Here is an 18,479-nt window from a genome sequence, read left to right as displayed (position 1 = left end):
CATCCGTGAATGCAAATCTCAGGCCAAGATTTAGACAGTAGGAGTCGTGATTTTTATTTTATTTTTGCTGCTTTACCTATCAATACAGTTTCATTGACTCGAGCTAAGAGATGCTTAGTTTGTATATTCTGCTGGATAAAATCAGTCTATCCAAACATCCAGATACTTGCATTACCCTGTGACAAAAATAAGATACTGCAGTAGCTGATTAGCCAACTTGTAAACTGCACAATATCAGGCAACAGCTGTTTTTCTTTTTTCCCCCAAAGATAGATCCTCCTTCCTTTCGCTGCTTATAAATGTACAAATGAGAGTGTCTCCTGACATTGAGAACCAAGATTGCAATTAACAAGTGTCTAATGTGCTAGCCTAATTAGTGGGTTTTTTTACAATCCATGATAATAATACTGTGGAAGGTCTTCACTGCCCTATAAAATAGGAGTTAGAAAGCGATACGTGTTTTTGGTTGCACTTTACTACGTGCCTGTTTGGGAAAGAACAGGATAGAAGCATGGTAGAGAATTGCTAATTCAATGTGACACTTGTTTTGCAGTGTGTGGGGTTACACCAGGAACTTCTGTAGCACGTGGTCTGTGCAGTGGAGAAAAAAAATAACATTGGGGCTTATCTTCAAACAATTCTGTGGTTCTGTGGAGTTGGACCAGGTGACCTTTAAGGGTCCCTTCCAATTCAAACGATTATATGATTCTATGATCTTGAATCTCCATGTTCCCTTGCAATGACAAAAAATGGCAGGGAGCTTGGATCAATGGTTTGTCTTACAGTGTCATGTAAGATTTTAATGTTTTCTTAAGTCGTTGTTCTAAATTGTACTTTTTTTTTTTTTGGAGGGAGGGAGATATGTATTTAACATTAGAAGTGAAATGGGCGTAACTTTGAAACTCAGACAAAAATATTATGCCCTTAAAGAATAGCTTCTCAAGTCCCTTCTTGAAATGTGTTCTTCTGTTGGCAACAGGCGAGGGATTTCTGGATAGTAACATGAGTTAAATATGTGGTCATTGGAAAGGTTAGAAAGCAAAAATATGTGGGAACAGTCACCCCTTTCTACTTCCCCATCCTTGGTTTGGGTTGTTGGTTTTTTTTGTTTGTTTGGTTTGGTTTGTTTTTTTTTAGTGGTCTTCAACTGAGTCTCAGGTAGAGTCAGAAAAACCCAAATTGTAGGTTGAATGATGGATTCACTCTGCAGTGGATGCACACGTCCGTACGTATCTGTCATCAAATGATCTGCAGAGACATGCCTTCTTATCTGCTTCCTAAAAATGGACTGGCAGAACATGAGCTCCTCTTGCCCTTTGGGCTCTGAGAGCCCAGTGCTTGTATGACTCTAACCTAAAGGGCTTTTTTGAGGTGCACAGGGCACATCCACATGCTTCTGTACTGCATGATGTAGTCATTCTTTGAGGCAGCTGGAGCTCACCTGAGCAGTAAGAGCTCCTTCTCTATTTGAGTTACTCTTGAAAATTTTAATTCCTGGAACATCTGCTCTGTCCTAATTTCTCTTCCATTCTTCTCCTGGGAAATCTAGGTAATGTATGTGGCATCTGTCTCTCACACTCCTTTGTTTATATGGAGACAAAGAGTCCATTTTATCTGGTAGAAAGTGCCTTCCTACTGCCACCCTTTCATATCTGTTTCTTTCCTGGACTAGTTTTGTATTCCCCTGTAACTGGAACATTGGTCTGTTGTTTATTTAACTTGCATGTTAGAAGTTCCTTTCCTTAGCAAACCCTTTTTCAGTTATCTGAGAAAAAGCTTCTGTCATTTAAAATAGGTGTACCGTAGATAAACCCTTTTTGGTGTCCTCTGCATAGTTACCCATTTACCCTTTTACACTGAGTGTTTGTGGTTCTTTTTTTCAATTGCTGAAACAAATAGCCAACAATAACACACAAAGCAGACGTGCCATAATATACTTATCCCTGTCTCCAACATGATTATATAAACATGTCTGCTGAGCTCAATATCTCTAAACTCACACTTTCCTGTCCCATTCCAGGATGGGAAGTTGCAGCCACCTTCACATTCAGCTGAGGGTGCTGCTGCAAAGAGGATTCTCCTTGTGTCCTCAGGAACGAGGCAGTATTTAGTAAGAACAACTGTCATGCGTCAATGTGCTCATGTCTGCAAATGACTGGCAGGCAGTGGGATTGTTGTATTATGGTCGTATTAGCTAATCACCACTGATAAATGTTATTAATCGTTGTCTTGGATCTGTGGTATGAAGAAGCTTTAGTTCTTCAGCTGTGACTGTTTGAGGTGATATGTGAGAGCTGCTTGACAATGCATAAGTAGGATAAAAATGGAAGGAGATATAAAATACTTTTTTATTTTCTCCCATCTCTCTGGAAAAGCAGCACCTTATAGTGCAAAGTCTCCACGCTACATGTTTTAACTCTACTGGCTCTGAAGGTGGTCTGTTGTCCTCTAGCACTGTTTGCTGCAAAAGAAAGTGGTCTTTCATGGCGTTGCCTCAAAATACCACTGTGTTCCAGCTGGGCTTATATTGCAAGACTGATGTCCAGTGTAGACAAAGAGTGAAAAGCGCTATTTCCTCCCCTCTCTGCTGCTCATGGCCAGTTTTCTCTACAATTGGTAGATAACATTTTTTGCTCTTTGACTAGCAGCTTCTTCTTTTCCTTGTGAGCTGCCTTTGCTCCTGGTCCCCACAGCTGTGTCTGGTTCCTCAGGTTCCAGCTCAGTGCTGAATCTCTCCTAGGCCTTTTCAAATGGTGGTATTGATTTGCCACCAGTTTTTGGGTAACTGCTGATGCTTTTTGGATTCTTTGGATGATGAAGAGGGAAAGCATTGGAAGAGTTCTGCTCTCCACTGTGTTTCATAAAATCATTTGAGTTGGAAGGAGCCCTTAAAGGCCATCTGGTCCAACTCTCTGCACCTACAGCTCAGTCAGGTTGCTCAGAGCCCCTCCAGTCTGACCTTGAGTGAGGGTCAGTGTGTGCCAGTGCCTCGGGCAGTGTGTGCCAGTGCCTCACCACCTTTATCATAAAACACTTCCTTATATCCAATCTGAATCTCCCTCCTACAATTTGAAGTCATTTCCTCTTGTCCTGTCACAACGGACTCTGTCCTCTTCTTTTTAACAGCTCCCCTTTAGATACAGAAAGGCCTCATCTCAGGTCTCCTCAGAACCTTCTCTTCTCTAAGCTGAACAGCGCCAGCTGTCAGCCTGTCCTTGGAATGGAACACCTTCCCTACTTGGATCATTTCTGTGGCCCTACTCTAGACATACTCCATCCATCTCTCCTGTACTGAGGACTCTACATCTGCACACAGTATTCCAGGTGAGGTTTCACAGCGCAGAGCAGAGGTGCACTGTCACCTCCCTGACCTGCTGGCCATGGTGCTTTTGATGCAGCCCATGATACATTTGGCTTGCTGGGCTGTGAGGGTGCAATGCTGGCTTATGTCCAGCTTCCCCATCCACCGGTACCCCCAGTCCAAAGTATTTCTCTGTCAGATCTTGTGTCAATTGGTCTAAGGAAATAGGCATGCAAGAGCAAAAACTTGAACCCATTCACCATAGCTTGGAGAGTCTGGACAAACCCAGAAAGGGCCAATGTCTTCTTACCCCCTGAGAAGTTCATATGTATTAGTAAGACTCTTTTACCAGTCTTGGGAGGAGAGAAAAGCAGTTAAGGAGGAGTTTAAACAAGAAGTTAAAATTGCTATGCCACAGCTCTCAGTATTACATCAATACATTGGCACTAAGGATACTTCAGACTCCATAATCTGCTTTGCTGCCTCTGAGAGCTGTTCAAAGTGCTCCCTTCTGCCAGTTCAGTCAGTGACATTGTTAGATTTATTGAGGACTTTGGCAATTAATTACTTTCAGACCTGAGAAGGCCTCATAGTTGTCCATCAGACTTTAATTAATCAAAGCAGCAGATGGGTAGTATCAACCTCAAATGCTGGTGTAATTAACTCATTCATTATCGCGTTCTCTTGCTCTGTGATGGTTTATAAAGGACATCTTTAATCTAGCTGCCATAATGTTTTCCCCTTAGCAGGAGTTAAATAATTTTCATCAGTCTTTACCATAATTATCCTGTATCTAGGATACCAATAGGGAATATGCTAATTTTTTGCAGTAAATATGTGGGTCCTTCCTTGGCTTCAGACAGGTGAGTGGAGTTTGACCTTAAAGATAAATAGGGCTGCTGGAAGCTGAGTTTGCTTGGTACTCGCCCAGCTCATCTAGGGCCTCCAGAAATGCCCATTTCATTGAGCTGCCTGCTGGCTCTTTGCACTGTGTCAGAATAGAAACGTGATCAGTTATCACATTTTTTCACAGACTAGTCTTATCTTGGGGAAATAAAAAGAAGAAGGACATTCTTAGTCCTTCAGAACTGCATGTGCAAATTGCTGCAGGAGGGTTTTGCTTGCAGCTAATTGAGTCTTTGCTGGGGAATAACCCTACTTTGGGTAGAGTTTCTTGCATCTTTCTGCATGTGCTGTGCCAGAGTAGTTTGAGACATGTCCTTTGCCGTGAATCATGATAAACAGTAAAGATTCATAAATATCTTGATATCATCATGAGATAAAGGCATTTGTTTCCCATCAGGCTAAGTTACGCAGGCTCTGCCCATACCAGGGAAGAGTCCCAGAGATGTTTTGTTGAGTTGTTAACATAGTTTTTGATATATTTTTGGCCCAAAGAGTACCCAGCATGGTTCAAGAGCAAATGCAGACCAGATGGAATAGGCAGTTGCTCTGTGGTGCCCTTTGGCCTCTATTGCCCTACAAAATAGGAATTTAGGCTTGTGTGAGGTTGTACCTCTTAGTATTAGCACCAGAAGAAGGTCCTGAGCATGATAGGATAGGTGTTTCTATAGATATTTGCTACACATCATGTAATGATGAATTTGAAGAAGTAGAAGAAGAACAAAGAATTCCAATCTCATTGTCTCTGAAATATTTCCCATACTCCTAAACCTCCACATGTCTGTGAGAGGATTTATGATGGCTTCCCAATGACAGCTGCTTCAGGAACTTTTTCCAGGTATTTCCAAGATTTCCTGAAAGATATGAGAAAGCTTTGGCCTTCTGAGGAAAACCTTTTGTCCTGGATGCTCTTCCTCGGAGGAATGGTCCCAGTCTTATCCCAGCTGCAGCCCCTTTACATGAGGATGGAGCAGCCCCTCAGTGATGCTATCCATCCAAGATGTAGAATCACTGCTTCTCCCCAGTGCTGATATCATTCTGAATAACAAGAATGTTCATCACTAATGTGGTGTGAGGAAACCAAAGTGAATAATTTACATTTCTGCTGCTTGATGATTCTCCCACTCCCTTGTTTTCAAAACCATTTAGTGGGAACAGAAAGACTGAAAATTTAGACAAAAATCCTCAGCCAAACCAATGCTGCAGCTTTATTAATCAAAAGGTTTTGGAAAAGAACAGCTTGGCTTTTCTTAATTAAGATTCTCTCCCCCTGGCAGATTAATTACCCAGAATTCAGTGCAGAATTGGATCCATGGATGGTATTGATCCAGTCAGGCTGCTAGTTTGTGTTTGCAGGGATCTGACTGTGATCTCCTTCTGTGGGAATGTGGGGAGGGAGGGAGCTGACTGCTAGTTATTAATAGAATTTGGAACAGTTTTTTCCCCTAGCTGATTAAATCAAAATGCTAGACAGTTGCATAATCTTATGTATCTCAGCAGCAGCAGCAAATTCCACTACAAGCCCAGAGAAAAGTGTGGAAGAAGTGTGGAGACAGATGCCAAAGGCAACAGTAGATTTTTATTTTGTGGAGAGGTAAAGCAATGGGATTTTTATTTTACACATACTTACAAATACTGTGCCGAGAGAAGTACTGTGAACATTTTAAATGCCCACTGGGCTGTAATTTGAGCCTAAGATGATAAGTTCAAGCCTAGGAAAAGGAACAGGACTGCTGGTCCCCTTAGATGTGCCCGTATGAAGTGTAGGGGTGGTGCCAGCACAGGTGTCAGTGCTTATGAGCTCAGGCCCTGTGGCCCACTTGCAGGTGGGGATGGGATGATAATTGGAGCTAGGGACACCTGCTCTGCAGAAGAACAGAAAATCTTTGGCTTTTCAGAATGGGAGGCTGAGGCTGAAGATCAAGTGGTGGGAGAGGAGGCCTGCTGTGTGGGTAGGTGAGAGTGGTGAGCCAAGAGCTATCATCTGGACGTGGGACTGTCCCTCTTCAAGGCCTTTCTCCCTGTTTAGAGGGCCCTTGTTACCAGGTCAGTGTCTCTAATTGTTGTTTGTTGTGTTAGGGTGTGGGCAATTTCCTATCACACATCCACTGCTCTGGAATATACAGTGGGTGTAGATAGCTTTGGCTTGTTGAACCCCTGCTCTCTTTCAGCCTTCCAAGTGCTTTTAAAGCCTCATTCTATCCCCAGATGCTTCTTGCTTGCTTTGACAAGCAGGCAAATACCTTAGTTAAACAATTCCAGGAATCTTTTTATTCCAGGGGCTCTCTTGGAAAAAGGCTTCATGGGAGCCCAGTTGCTGACTGTGGTGGCTGCTCTTGCCCTATTCTGCCTGACAGCTCAGCCATCTCTCCTCTCTTTTGTTAAGATTTTTTTTCTTCTACTGCAGCCTTCAAACAAGCAAACAAACAATTCCCAAAAGCTCCAAAAGATGCTTCTGACACAAGATGCACTGTAATGATGAGAGCTCTCTGCAGTATCACGAGTCACAGACTGTGACAGCCACAGAACTGTTCAGAGAACGGCTTCTTGCCAGATTTCATTCACAGCATTGCAGAGTTTGCTGTTTGAAAAATGCTGCTTCTCCACTTTTTGTTTAGAAATCCAGGCCTAAGTTTCTAGGAGGCAGCAGTAATTTGAGGACCCTCACTTTTGCCAAGAGTTTAATTTATTTTTTATTTTTTAGGACAAGTTGAACAGCATCTTTTTGGGATCGTGCTTTATAAAGAATCCCTGAAATCAAACATCTTTTTTGCAAATTCAGAACAAAAGTTGAGAGTAGGAGGCTGGCTGCAAGCAATATTTCACAAGCTGTAGGCCATTAGCACAGTTAATTGCAGGGTTACAGTGTTACGTGGCTGTAGTCTGCAGATGGAAGGAGAACCTCACAAATCCTTTAGCCTTCCTTCTCCCCTTTTCAATAAGATGATTGAAGGAATCTGTGTTTTGGAGATTGCATCTTGAGTTCAGCATGACTTACTTCCTGTGATTAACAGCTGAACTGATTTCCTAAGATTAATAAAGTCAAGGAAAGGACACCCGGTTTGACTGCTGGTTCCTCCTTTCAGAAGAGGTGGGTTCTTTCTTCCTAACTTTAGGGATGGGCATCAGTTTAAAATTGAAACACTGGAGGCCAGTCAAGCATCTCAAATTATACTAGACAACTGTGTAGGCAGCTTGGTGCTGAATACAATTGGGATAATTCCTTGGAGGTACCTATTTTTCTCTGAAGATTGCTAAGGCAGCTTAGAATTTGACAAGTGCCTTTTATACGTGTACAGTTTGGTGAGATGTAGCTGTAGATGCTCAGGTTAAATATCTCAATAAGTAGGCTGAAATATGTGCATATGACCCAAGTATTGCTCATCTCATGAGGGCGTTTACTGGAGGTTGAGGACAGATGTAGCTTCCAGGGTCACTCTAAATGCTGTGGGCTGAAACAACTCCAGATCAGATTTCTTTCATGGCTGTATGGGAAAGTGGGAATCTGGTGATTTCATCTCCCTCTGCTTTGCGTATAGTCTTGAAAATGAGACGTTGTGCTTGGACCTGAGACTGACTAGACTTTGTAGGGTACCTGCTTTAGCAGAGGGGTTGGACTTAATGATCTCTTGAGATCCATTATAAACCCTGAGATTCTGTGAAGGCTTCCATGATACAATGAAGTCCATGGCATTCACAAAGTAGAATAGGCTCAGGGAATTGGAGGAGAAGAAGGAAAAGAAGTGAAGAAGAAAGAAGAGAGTTTATATATGCCTGTTGTTATTTAGTGCACTGAATAACCAGGATATTGTTTGTATCAAATATCATTTTTTCTCACTCTCAGCCAAATTCAAAATGAGAGGAAGGGGAATACATTAATTATTGTCTGTAAGACATACAGCTCAGTGACTGTGCCTTGCAAAGAAGCATGGGGCTGTTTCTGGGGAGGCTCGTGCTTGGTTATAGATATATGTAAGTAACCAATCTTGGTAATGAACACAGTGTTTCAGCTAATCAATCACGAGAGCTGTAAGACCAGAAGATGTGAGTGCTGAGGACCTGGGAGCACAATGTGTCTCTGAGGGCACGTGCTCGACTCTATGCAGCACTGCAGTCTGAGGAGGAATCCTGCTGGTTTCATCCAACTTTGTTTCAGGCCCTTAGGCAATCTCTTTCAAAATTAATAAACCACTTCCCCAGTAGATCTATATTACAGTGAGAAATGTATCACTGAAGTTGCAGACAATTGTTTGCCATCCTCTTCAGGGGCTGTTGTCCTCTGGACATCGAGCAGAAGGCTGTTGTATCACTTCTGGATGGGAGACTTGAAATTCTCAGACTAGATTATTTTCCTTTTAAGATTCAAGTAAATATTGTAGAATCATAGAATGGGTTGGAAGGGGACCTCAAAGATCATCCAGTTTCAAGCCCCTGCAATGGGCTGGTTGGCACCCATTTGATCAGGCTGCCCAGGGCCCCATCCAACCTGGCCTTGAGCAACCATAGCTTCTCTGTGCAGCCTGTGCCAGTGCCTCACTGCTGCTTGCAAATATATCCCCCTTGCAGATATACCTTTGTTCATTGTAGATTAGGTTTTGAAATATTCACCCACATCTAGGCTAACATAGTTTCACATTCCCTGTGGTTAAAGCCTCTTCCTGCTACCACCTTACCTGAAGTTCTTTTTACTCTCAAGTCTGTGATTTTTTTTCCTTTTTTTTGGTGCAATTCTGCTGTGAATTTTGCAGTTTGAGCTCAGATCTCAATGTTTTGGCAACACTCTTGCCTGTGTGTGAGAGAATCCAGGCTGCAGAATCATTCAAACCTCCTTGTTTTACAGACAACCTTCTATCTCTTTAGAGCAAATTGGCATTTCAGTATTCCAGTTCTTCTGAGTTGGCAAAGACCAGTGTGTTACAGCTGCTACAATTCGGCATATTCCTGGCTGGCTGGTGTAGGAAATTTTGGTCTGAGCAGATGCAGGCCATGTTATGGTTTTTAGCACTGTAGCTGTGTGCACAGCATAAAGCAAAGCAGGCTGCTATATGTGAAATATTCCATTTTGGTTCTGGACTTACAGACAGGTTGGCTGGACAGGACTTGGTGAAGCTGTCTGCTGATACTCCACGGTTCCTTCCTCCTTTCCTCAAGGATTCTCTAGAGCCTGCCATGCCCTATTTTCTCCAAACTATCAGTGTTATTGCTCAGTACTCAGTAGATGCCACTAGCCACATCACACCATACTTCTCCCTTCTCTCAGCCCTGTCCTTGCTCCCATTGTCAAGTTCCTTCTCCTTGTCTTTTCTGTCCTCCATATGTTGCTATTTTTTGATTTGCACAGCTGTTTCTCTCCAATCAGATCCTTATATTTTCCATTTCTTTTTCTCCTTTTGTTCCTTTTTCTCTCTGTCTCTCTGTGTTTTATCACAGACTTACTGGAATTAGACCTCGGAACAGATAGGGGAAGGATGAGGTGTAAAGTCCGTCAGCCTCCACAGGAGGATCGCTGCATGTTCAATCATGGGGAAAGTTCACTGACCCTTCAGCAGAAGAGTTGGCTTTTTTCAATGCTCCTTGTGCCCATGTCTTTTGTGAGCCCTGTGTGTGACCGAGAAAGAATTGCCTATGCTTTCCTCCTGCCATGGGGAATGTGCAGCTAGTGGCAATGGACTTCAGGACGCACTGTGTAGAAGTGATGTTTTAGACAGTTAGTAGGTACTGCCAAAACAAGGAAAGATATTCAGAACAAGAAAAGTACATCTTGCTGTCATGTATCCAGTATTCTGTTGAGGAGCTGCAGCACTAGCCTAGCTCTTTACCAGTCCCTTCCTGCTATGATGTTGATGGTTGCTTCATATCTTGGGTTGGAAGAGACCTTAAAGATCATCCAGTTCCAATCTCCTGCAATGGACTGGTTGCCACCCACCAGATTAGGCTGCCTGGGGCCCCATCCAACCTGCCTTGAACGTCTCCGGGCATGAGGAATCCCCAGCTTCTCAGCACAGCCTGTGCTGGTCCTTCCTTCATCCTCACTTTCTCAGTATATATTTGCTCTGAGCCCTCCCTGTGTCTTGAAGCCCTCGTAGCAATTTGTATATGATAGAGCCACGTACCATGACAGCAGAGGGGGTGCTCCAAAAATAGCAGCATGTTTTTCAGCGCTGCACGTACTTACCATGGTCGAGCTTCTCCCTGGCACATAGGGTAGGCACTATGCATGAACCTTCTAGCAATGTTTGGTAAACAACATTTGCTGTTTAGTGACGTAAATGAATGTGGAGTCGAAGTGCAAAGGCATTGTACTGTGGTGCTAAGCCACAGTTTTTTTTCCACATTCTTTACGTGAAGCCTTGACCGCTGATGTGTAGGCAGGAGATGAAAGCTTATGTATGCACCCTGTGCAGATTGTGACCAGAAAGAAAGACATTTTATTGACCAGGAATGGCAGTAAACAAACAAGGAGGAGGTAAATTCCACAGTGCAATACAGATTAACAGAGAAGGAGAGGAAAAGATTAACAAGAGCCTTTCATTTGCTTTTTTTTCCCTCTTTTTATTATGGATATTTTCATTAGAAAACAACCTTAAACACCCAGGAATCGTTTTCTAATAAACATAAGCTCATGAAGAGCACTTGGAAGTTTCCATTCTGGGTTCAGGAGAATGACGGGACAGTAACACAGTTGACATGGTCATTCCTCTTAGTCAACCCCTCCCTTGTGGCTGATTTTCTTACATTGCAACTTTTTCTTTCCCCCGTGCTTCCTGCTCTGAACAAAACCAATGCCCCCCCCTCCCCTACCCCACAGACATCTCTGTAGAAAGTCTCCAAGAGTGCATTTTTGCATGGACATACCATCAACTCATCCCTCAGTGGACGCAGATTGGTTCCAGGCCCACTTCAGGACCCTTCCAAGACCTTGGAGACTCATGCAGAAGCTGTTCTCTCTCCTGGTCAGACCCTGTAGTAATGAAGGATCAGTCCATAGTCCTTGGAAGTGATTTCAAAGGGGGGCTCATGTGAGGAGGTGTGGAATTCGCCTGCTGGGGACCAAGCCTATTGGGGATGTAGATTAAGGGACGCGTTATAGCCATCCCCACTGGTTACCTCTCTTCTTACTCTCAGCCTCACTGGGGCAGAAGTCCTGAAGGGGCTGATGCATAGCTATGGGCTGGTTGTGCTTCTGCTATGAGGAAGATTTTCTCCCCAAGCTGGGCCTGCTTTGCCTACAGAAGGTTTGTTTAAAATGGAGAGCTGATGTGTACAAGCTAAAAATGCTAGGGAAAAGGCAGTTTTGTTTTGCTGCCATATGAACCTGATAAAGATTTTTTCTCCCCTCTATCTGGGCAAACCTTACCCAGTTTCACCACCTTCTAAAATACAAGTACTTTGCCTTCACTGTGTGTTGGGCTCAGGTACATCATCCACTCTAGTTACCCTGAGGCTAAGATATGAAAGATTCCCAGTGCCATTATCCCATGGCTCTGCAGCAGTGAAGGAAATGCTTGAAAGTGTTTGCTCTTCTGAATTAAGAAGTTAGACTGTGAATAAGGATTCTGCTGGCCACACAAGTCCAGAGGGATGTGGAGAAAGGTTTGTGTGCATCTCAGAAGGAGGAGAAGGGCTGCCCACACTTCCATCTCAGAAAGATGCCGTGCCTCTTTGTAGCAAGGAATCACCCCTTTCCAAGCAAAAGCAAAGAGATTAGGGAATAATGTGTGAAAGAGAAGAGGAACGTAGGTATTGAGATCAACTGTTTAGAGAACGTAGATTTTTTTTTTTTATCTGTAGTTGTGTTAGAAGATAGGATGGACTAGGTAGAAATCTGTCTGTCCTTCTTGGAAAGAGGACTAAACTGAAACTTTGTAACATGCAGTGCAAAAATTTCTAGAGGAATGTGGCTGCCTGGATGTTAAAGGAAAGCTGCGTTGAAAGGAAGATGATGACAGAGCTACTCTGCTCATCGATTCTGAACTATGAAAGGATGGTAAGAGTCACTAGTGGGGTACGCAGGGCAGCTGCAATTCTTGTGGTTACTGATTTCAAAGCTGCTACAAACTGATAGATGCTCTTGCTGCCCCATAGAGACTTGTTAATAGCAGCCTTCTCCTTGTTGGGAAAAGCATTCTTCTTGACCACTTGCTAATGGTGGCATTGGTAATTGCACAAATGCTTGAACTTCATCTCATATTTGAGCCTGCAGTCACCAGCTCACATGGTGTGGATGTGACGTGGTAGCAAACAGGATGTCATCTTGCCTTAGGGAAGTGCAAGAGGCTGGCTATCTCAAACAGAGGTAATCTGTGATTCTCTGTGGAAGGCTGCAATCTAGGAAGGCTCCTTCTTGATGATGAGCAGACCCAATCACCTAGACTTTCATTTAGCAAGCAAGAAATTAATTGTAGCTACTTGTGTGTGTTAAAGCCATATCTTTATGCATAATGCTAAGAAGCTCTTTTCTGTTATTTGTTTAAGTCTTGGGTGTTTTTTGCTTTTTGTTGTTTTTTTGTTTTTTTTTTAAACCCAGGATGCTTGGGGAAAAAAAAGATAATAATAGGAATTAAAAAGGCAAGGAAGAATTTGGCTTGGAAAATTGCACCTGTCCTTTTTTGGATATCCATCTCTTGTCAAACGTTTTCTGATGGTAGGTCCTTGTGCTTTTGCATCATTGTGCTTGTTTGAGTATGGCTCAGATAAGTTTGAGGATACTTCAGTCTGTTTCCCATTGCTGGAGCTAAGTGTCTGTTTTCCACATACTTCTGCGTTAATTAAATGCTATACGTAATGAGTATGAACCAGAGAGGCAGGCCAAAGATCTCATAAAAGCATTTCACTCTTCTGTCTTCTCTTTGCCTGAAGTCAAATCATATGTAGTACTTTCCATGCAGTAACTCCCTAGCTCCTGTCAAGACTTATTCAATGCCGTTATGCATTCTTTCAGGTTTGTTTGTTTTCCTCTCTTTTCTTTTTTTCCTTTTTTTTTCTTTTTTGCAGGAAAACATTTATAAATATATATGTATATATTTACATATATTTAATCTTGCGATTCCAAATCTGGAAGAGAAAACATCATTCTTTCATCAAAGGAGAAATTCACCCACTGACCTGGAGGTAATTTGAATAATGAACTAAGCTATTTTGATGTTTGTGTCAACAGCACAGAAGTGTCAGATTCAGTTCTCCTTACATCCAAAAGGATAGATTTGAGATCAAAGTGCCTTCAGTAACGTCAGCGTGTCAGACTCATGTTATTGAGGGAAATCTTCCTTGAGCTATCAGATCTGCTGTCATATGAAAGCCAATTGATATCTTCATTATATCCCCATCCATGTGGAAAGGGAGGTGAACGTCAATGCAATGAGTTCCTTCACTTGTTTTTTCTCTTGGGATTTAAATATGTCATTATCTGTCAATGAAATGAATTTGCCTATCTGAATACATGAAGGATAGCAAGTAGCAAGACTGAAAGTGGACAGTGAGGAATTCTGTGCCGGTGTCTGCTCAGGAAATCTGCAGTGTTGGAGGTTAGGGGTGGCAAAGAGGATGAGGAATCTGTTAGCACAAGAATGAGGAGGAGGAGGAGGTTAGGATATCCTAAGGCAATTGCACTGCTGACTCGCATCAATTACTGCAGCAATTTTGCCTCTAAGTCCTTGATTGACAGCAAGGGGAAGTAGTAAGTCTTCTTGCTTGAAGTCTCACAAAGAGATGTGCAGAGTCCTGGTAGATTAGCCACGGGTTGGTAGATGGTTGCTCCCACACTGATGAGTAGCAGCATGATGCTTAATCAAAGTAAAGGTTTTCTTTAGAGGAAAACAAAGAGAAGCAGCTTGAATGACTGACTACTGGATTTGGGCAGGAGATGGTCTTCCAAACTGGAAGGTCTTCAGAATTGTCCATCATCTACGGGTCTTGGCTCTGATGTTTTACTGCTGCCAGATGCAAGGGTTTTGAGCACTGTTATGGAATTGGCAGACATGAGCAGTATTTGCCTGCCTCCCCAACTAAAAATGCCAGCATCCAGTGACTCAAATCTCTGTAGCTGACTTGCTCTTTTCTTGGGTTACCCATCATGGTAAGGTAGAATGTGAACTTCAGCACTTTGCTTGGGAAACTACATCAGGGAGCACATCTGATTTACTCAGAAAACGTCTCATTATTTCTGACATTTGAAATCAGAAACCAAATGTTAGCTGCGTATAAGAGTTTTGATAGTATTATAGTCTTCTGTGGCAACCAATTAACAGCAGGCTCTGAGATTGGCAAATATACATCGAAGAGGACCAACTGGCTTTGACAGAATCTGACTATTGATATAGTCTTAACGAACACTATGTTTTCTGATCACCTTGGTCCATATTCTTGAGCCATTACAGGCACAGATGATAAGAATCTGAATTTGGCAGTGGGTGTTTAGCAAGAAAGTGAATGGCAAGAATGGAAGAGCTGTGGAAGCAAGAGGCCAGCATTAATGTAGTAGGCGAGAATAGCAGTGACAACTGACACAGAGCAAAAACACCTTTGAAAACCATAAAACCAGAAAAGCATTATCAGAAAGACCTGTCAAAACTGATTAAAATCGGGGAACTAGCAGAAATCACAAGAATGAGCAGGACCACACACACAGTTTTTGATGATGGCTGAACAGAGTCCCCCACATTGACCACCACCAGACAGCACTGGAGGACCACAAAGCCCAAGAACTGGGGGGTGTCCACAGTGATAGGATTTGGAATTTTTCTCCAGTGGGAGAAACAGCTGCCAAATTCAGCAAACTTTGTTGGTGGAGCTGATGTGGCTGCTCTGTAAGAAAATACAGTAATGTTTCTTTAGGAACCCAGCAGACAACTGGAGAAAAGATGCAGGGGAAAAAGAGAAACCTTCTGCAACATAGGTCTGGCTTCAATACACAATGCGTTTTGCATGTCTCAGGTGTGTACTATCTCTATTTGCACATTTTAAAATCCTGCATAGTAGCATAAACAGGATGGCACAAGGAGGTTGTAGGAGTCGAGAGAACTGTGCTATGAAAGGAAGAGACCCTCATCAGTATTTCTGCCATCAATACTTTGGGGAGGAAAGAAAAGAGAAAATCCCAAACCCCAAGCCCCACACTAAATATGCACTTGTTCTCTTGGGCCGGCAGCCTCGAAGTTCATAAACTCGGAATTACCTTGTTTTGGAATAAGCTGTTCTGAAAATAATTTCCAATGGCTTCATCGAGTTTGCTTTGCTGGTGGCAGCCCTTCGGCTCCAAGCTGGCACGTGTACGAAGCTCTTTGAACAAGTTTTGACCTTCCTTTTGCCCCTCTGCCCATCAAGCCAGGTAATGACATGCTTTGTATTGCACAGAACACATACAATTGACAAGTTCATAGTGGTGTTTAAATATTAAACAATCTAGACAGGCTTTTGAGTCTTATGCCACCAGGAAAAGGCTCAGACCATACCCATCTTTGAAATTGGGCTGCGGGATCATTTGCACAGTAAGACAGACAATAAGACTTGTATACATTGCCATGCAACAGAAGAGACCCCGAACCGCCAGCCCTAAGTGGAAAGTTTATTTCTAAGCACAATATATGGAAAAACCAAACCAACAAACCCCACAGATATAGAAAAGGTTGTAGCAAATCCCTGGTCAAGTAGGACTTCATGTCGGTCACTACCCTGCACCTCACAGCTGTTTAAAATGTCATGCAATGGAGGAGAGGGCACTCAGAGGACACCCTCTGCTTCAGATCGAGGCGGATCTCCAAGCAGGAGAGGGCCCGTGGTTCTCCTGCTGAGCACTTCGGACTGTAACCAGCAAACAGGCAGCGCTGCTCACCCCCACCACGCACCTCGCGACTCCCTGTGGCACTTCAGCAGGCTTTGCCAACGTGGATTCTCACAACACCCCTGTGAGGTAGGTACGTATTGTTATTCCCCCTCTGTGTGGATGGGGGACTGAGCCAAACAGCCCAAGGCTACAGAGTCGGTGGCAGAGCTGGAGTGAGAGTAACGCAGAGTCCTGTGTGCTCGGATCGCTGTCACACCACTCTCGCACGGCAAATTGTGCTTCTGACCTGATAAGCTTTTAGCCTTTTGCCAAATTAAAGGAATTGGAATTCTCCATTTTAAATGAGGGGAGGACAGGGGGGAAAACAACATGTTGTCTGATAGCCTCCTGTTCACAGGTGTACACCTTCTCCTCCCCAAAACCACCACTATTACCTATCTTTTGGAATGAGCAGTTTCCAGGACAGGCGTGGGGGTGAGGCTGCTGTGTTTGCTTTTTTTTTACCAAGTTTATCTCTACTGTGAGTCAGAAGTACTTCTTCCAGAGACTGTTCACTGCAATACTGTCATTCTGGGATAGCTGCTTTTAGAGATTATCAGAATCCCCTCTTCTTCTCCTTCCTCCCACTAATGTCCTTTCCCTCACCTCAGCCAAAAGCACTCTTTGGTGGATAGTAAGATTGGTCAGATAAAGGTACAAGTGGCCTCAGAAAGCATGCTGTTCATGTCTGTCCTCATCACATCAGCTTTCTTGGCTGGTGTTTTATCTCCCAGATTCTCTGCTAGAGCAGTACCTGCTCTGTTGCCTTCTGATATTCAAAGGGACACTGTCAAGTAATCTGGATGAAAAACATGGCCCTGCCTTAAGACTCTATCCTCCATCTTCAGCATTACAGAATGGCTGGTAGTTCAAACCTGGGGGCTAAATTTGACACCTCCTCCAATGCAGAAACACTCAGCCTATAACAGCATTGCTGCTGTAGGGGCTGGTGGCTCGCATTTGCCATGGCTTCATTAAAAGCTGTGGGAGATGATGCAATGACTACAGGCAGTCGGACACAGCCACTGTGTGCTGCTGCTCAGCATTTCTGCAGAATGGGCACGGTTTGGCTGAAGTCATAGCAGTTTTTGGGAAGGCTAAGTTCAGGCTTGATCACTGCAGGTTCATTGTTTTTGGACTCCTGAGCTGCTGCTCAATGAGCTGATCTCTCTGTTTTTAGGCTTTCTACTCTGATGCTTGCTTTGTGGCAGCTGCATCAGCAAAAGAGCTCAACCCCAGAGAGCTGGGAGATACACTCCGAGGACTGAGGACAGTGAGCAGGAAATTGGAAACATGGATCGCCTTCTGTTGCAGATGAAAGGTGGAGAAGGACAGGGATGGTAAAAGCAACAAGGTGAGTAGAGAAAACACTACATGCCAAATGGAAAATAACAATATCAGTAGGGAAAGAAATTTTATTTCCAAGATTGTAAGAGAATATTACAAACAATGGAGAGTAAAAAAGCTCAAACTCTAAAAACTATTTAAAAAGTACTTGACAGTGTCCCTTTAATATCCACAAATGATTCAGCCATTGTGCATTGAAAGAGAACATTCCTGAAGAGCAACAAGTACCTTTGTGGATGTATCCCAGAGAAGGAGACTTATTAGAAGTGTTATACATTTGATCAGCAACTGTGCTCCCTCTTCAGACTAACTCTCTGTTGAACTATTGAATGGAATAGACTCTGTAACAAACAAACTGGATGTGAAAGGTTCAGCCTACAAGACTGAGACTGTTACAAATTGAGCAGCAGGGATAAAGACACTAAAAAAAAAAAAAAAAAAACCACAATATTTCTCAAATGTATGAGTATGTGAATCAGCAAGGTAGCAGAAACCCACGAAGATGGGTCAGTTTTTTGTGACTGGAGTAAACTGGAAGGAAATTAATCTGGGATGCCTGCATGGAAAAATGGTGTGTGTGAATGGGAAAGATGTGGATGCTGGATTTGGGGTTATGAAGGCATAAATCACACCAGTACTTGTGCTTGAAACACCCGCGGAGCATTTGTACAAAATTCGCCAAAAATGCCTATATGTTGAATAAAGGTCATGGAAAGCCCTCCCTCCCCCCCCTCCCAACTCCACCCTCACAAACCCTTTGTCAGGAACATAATGAAAAATCGCAATTTTTGTTTTGGTGAAATTTGGGTACGCCTGGGCTTTGTTGCATTTTCTTGGCGAGATGATTCAATGGTCAGTTGTTGTTTTGTTGCTTTTTTTTTTTCCCCCATAAATCACTACTGAAAAATCCCCAGCCATTTCACTTCAGATATCCTATGGTAAATCGAACAAGGTTCCAGAATGATTCATGAACAAAACGACTCATAGCCCTGGTTAATCACAGTCTGGAAAAAAAAAATACTCCAAATATTTCACTCCCTTCCTTGTTTATATAAATCTCACACTTACGTGTGTGTGTGTGTGTGTGTGTGTGTGTGTGTGTGTGTG

The 18,479-nt window shown here is 43.1% G+C and overlaps 1 long non-coding RNA gene across 1 annotated transcript; it reads left to right on the top strand.

Annotated features, from left to right (window-relative positions):
• The first annotated feature begins 13,180 nt into the window (after nt 1–13,180).
• LOC116216812 lies at nt 13,181–17,814 on the top strand. The gene is made up of 2 exons (XR_004160315.1): nt 13,181–16,112; nt 17,206–17,814. It is a non-coding gene; the product is annotated as an uncharacterized LOC116216812 (long non-coding RNA).
• The last annotated feature ends 665 nt before the right edge of the window (nt 17,815–18,479 follow it).

Source organism: Meleagris gallopavo, chromosome 7 (genome assembly GCF_000146605.3).
Source record: "Meleagris gallopavo isolate NT-WF06-2002-E0010 breed Aviagen turkey brand Nicholas breeding stock chromosome 7, Turkey_5.1, whole genome shotgun sequence".
Classification (NCBI taxonomy): Eukaryota; Metazoa; Chordata; class Aves; order Galliformes; family Phasianidae; genus Meleagris; species Meleagris gallopavo.
This window is presented reverse-complemented; position numbering and strand designations above follow the sequence as displayed.